This window comes from Nerophis lumbriciformis, unplaced genomic scaffold (genome assembly GCF_033978685.3).
Source record: "Nerophis lumbriciformis unplaced genomic scaffold, RoL_Nlum_v2.1 HiC_scaffold_53, whole genome shotgun sequence".
Lineage (NCBI taxonomy): Eukaryota > Metazoa > Chordata > Actinopteri > Syngnathiformes > Syngnathidae > Nerophis > Nerophis lumbriciformis.
This window is the reverse complement of record NW_027316595.1, coordinates 163,903-167,500: the sequence shown is the minus strand read 5'-3', so window position 1 is coordinate 167,500 and position 3,598 is coordinate 163,903.

The window sequence follows — 3,598 nt, the reverse complement described above, 5'->3', positions numbered from 1 at the left end:
GTCGCTCAAGCCCTGGAAGTCCTAAGTACCTGGGTGGAATCAGTTCCAGGATTTCATTCATGCGGGAAAAGTTGAAAATGTGTCCGGGACAGCGCCCCCTAGGCGGACACACGCTCCGGACAGAGCCCCTGTCGCTCAAGCCCTGGAAGTCCTAAGTACCTGGGTGGAATCAGTTCCAGGATTTCATTCATGCGGGAAAAGTTGAAAATGTGTCCGAGACAGCGCCCCCTAGGCGGACACACGCTCCGGACAGAGCCCCTGTCGCTCAAGCCCTGGAAGCCCTAAGTACCTGGGTGGAATCAGTTCCAGGATTTCATTCATGCGGGAAAAGTTGAAAATGTGTCCGAGATAGCGCCCCTTAGGCGGACACAGGTGTCTGCATGAGCCCCTGTCGCTCAGAAGCTGGAAGAGCAGTTTGAAAAAGGACCGGGGTAAAGAGGGGGGAAGCACCATATATGTGTCCGGGAAGGCGCCCCTCGGGCGGACACAGGTGTCTGCATGAGCCCCTGTCGCTCAGATGCTGGAAGATCAGTTTGAAAAAGGACCGGGGTAAAGAGGGGGGAAGCACCATATATGTGTCCGGGAAGGCGCCCCTCGGGCGGACACAGGTGTCTGCATGAGCCCCTGTCGCTCAGATGCTGGAAGATCAGTTTGAAAAAGGACCGGGGTAAAGAGGGGGGAAGCACCATATATGTGTCCGGGAAGGCGCCCCTCGGGCGGACACAGGTGTCTGCATGAGCCCCTGTCGCTCAGATGCTGGAAGATCAGTTTGAAAAAGGACCGGGGTAAAGAGGGGGGAAGCACCATATATGTGTCCGGGAAGGCGCCCCTCGGGCGGACACAGGTGTCTGCATGAGCCCCTGTCGCTCAGATGCTGGAAGATCAGTTTGAAAAAAGAACCAGAGGATAGAGGGGAAAAACACCATATTTGTGTCCGAAAATAGCTCACTTTGACTCGGACGCGTTCCCTGTGATTTCAGCCTGTCAGACATGGTGCACATAGTAACGAGATGGAGGTGTTTTGGTCGACCAGGTAAAAAACGAAAAATCGAGAGAAGGTAAAAAGTAGGTGAAAAATTAAGCCTCTCTCGTTAAGGTACTTAGAAAAAATCCCAAAAAAAAAATGAACTCCCATTGAAATGAATGGGGAAAAATTTTTTTCTCGTTTTTTTTCTAAGTACAACAACGAGAGAAGGTAAAAAATGGTTTTTTTTAGCCTCTCTCGTTAAGGTACTTAGAAAAAAACCCAGATTTTTTATTTTCTCGTTTTTTTTCTAAGTACAACAACGAGAGAAGGTAAAAACAGGTGCTTTTTAGCCTCTCTCGTTAAGGTACTTGGAAAAAATCCGAGACATGTTTGGTCTTCCCCACTGACAGTGCGCCTTTGCTGGGTAAGTTGTGGACGTGCCAGGCACCCCCGGGACACCGGTGGAACGCGGCCGGACTCGTGGTACTCCAACCCGGGCATAATTTTGGATATTTTCCGGTCCTTTTTTTCCCCACTTTCCCAACTTTTCTTCTGAATCACAGTGCGCCTTTGCTGGGTAAGTTGTGGACATGGCAGGCACCCCCGGGACACCGGTGGAACGCGGCCGGACTCGTGGTACTCCAACCCGGGCATAATTTTGGATCAAATTCGGGACTTTTGCCCACTTTCCCAACTTTTCTTCCCAATCACAGTGCGCCTTTGCTGGGTAAGTTGTGGACATGGCAGGCACCCCCGGGACACCGGTGGAACGCGGCCGGACTCGTGGTACTCCAACCCGGGCATAATTTTGGATCAAATTCGGGACTTTTGCCCACTTTCCCAACTTTTCTTCCCAATCACAGTGCGCCTTTGCTGGGTAAGTTGTGGACATGCCAGGCACCCCCGGGACACCGGTGGAACGCGGCCGGACTCGTGGTACTCCAACCCGGGCATAATTTTGGATCAAATTCGGGACTTTTGCCCACTTTCCCAACTTTTCTTCCCAATCACAGTGCGCCTTTGCTGGGTGCGTTGTGGACATGGCAGGCACCCCCGGGACACCGGTGGAACGCGGCCGGACTCGTGGTACTCCAACCCGGGCATAATTTTGGATCAAATTCGGGACTTTTGCCCACTTTCCCAACTTTTCTTCCCAATCACAGTGCGCCTTTGCTGGGTGCGTTGTGGACATGGCAGGCACCCCCGGGACACCGGTGGAACGCGGCCGGACTCGTGGTACTCCAACCCGGGCATAATTTTGGATCAAATTCGGGACTTTTGCCCACTTTCCCAACTTTTCTTCCCAATCACAGTGCGCCTTTGCTGGGTGCGTTGTGGACATGGCAGGCACCCCCGGGACACCGGTGGAACGCGGCCGGACTCGTGGTACTCCAACCCGGGCATAATTTTGGATCAAATTCGGGACTTTTGCCCACTTTCCCAACTTTTCTTCCCAATCACAGTGCGCCTTTGCTGGGTGCGTTGTGGACATGGCAGGCACCCCCGGGACACCGGTGGAACGCGGCCGGACTCGTGGTACTCCAACCCGGGCATAATTTTGGACCAAATTCGGGACTTTTGCCCACTTTCCCAACTTTTCTTCCCAATCACAGTGCGCCTTTGCTGGGTGCGTTGTGGACATTGTAGGCACCCCGGAACCCTGGTGGAACGCGGCGGGACTTGTGGGACTCGAACCTGGGTGTGATTTTGGACCAAATTCGGGACTTTTGCCCACTTTCCCAACTTTTCTTGCCCACTCACAGTGCGCCTTTGCTGGGTAAGTTGTGGACATTGTAGGCACCCCGGCACTCTGGTGGAACGCGGCGGGACTTGTGGGACTCGAACCTGGGTGTGATTTTGGACCAAATTCGGGACTTTTGCCCACTTTCCCAACTTTTCTTCCCAATCACAGTGCGCCTTTGCTGGGTGCGTTGTGGACATTGTAGGCACCCCGGAACCCTGGTGGAACGCGGCGGGACTTGTGGGACTCGAACCTGGGTGTGATTTTGGACCAAATTCGGGACTTTTGCCCACTTTCCCAACTTTTCTTCCCAATCACAGTGCGCCTTTGCTGGGTGCGTTGTGGACATTGTAGGCACCCCGGAACCCTGGTGGAACGCGGCGGGACTTGTAAGACTCGAACCTGGGTGTGATTTTGGACCAAATTCGGGACTTTTGCCCACTTTCCCAACTTTTCTTCCCAATCACAGTGCGCCTTTGCTGGGTGCGTTGTGGACATTGTAGGCACCCCGGAACCCTGGTGGAACGCGGCGGGACTTGTGGGACTCGAACCTGGGTGTGATTTTGGACCAAATTCGGGACTTTTGCCCACTTTCCCAACTTTTCTTCCCAATCACAGTGCGCCTTTGCTGGGTGCGTTGTGGACATTGTAGGCACCCCGGAACCCTGGTGGAACGCGGCGGGACTTGTGGGACTCGAACCTGGGTGTGATTTTGGACCAAATTCGGGACTTTTGCCCACTTTCCCAACTTTTCTTCCCAATCACAGTGCGCCTTTGCTGGGTGCGTTGTGGACATTGTAGGCACCCCGGAACCCTGGTGGAACGCGGCGGGACTTGTGGGACTCGAACCTGGGTGTGATTTTGGACCAAATTCGGGACTTTTGCCCACT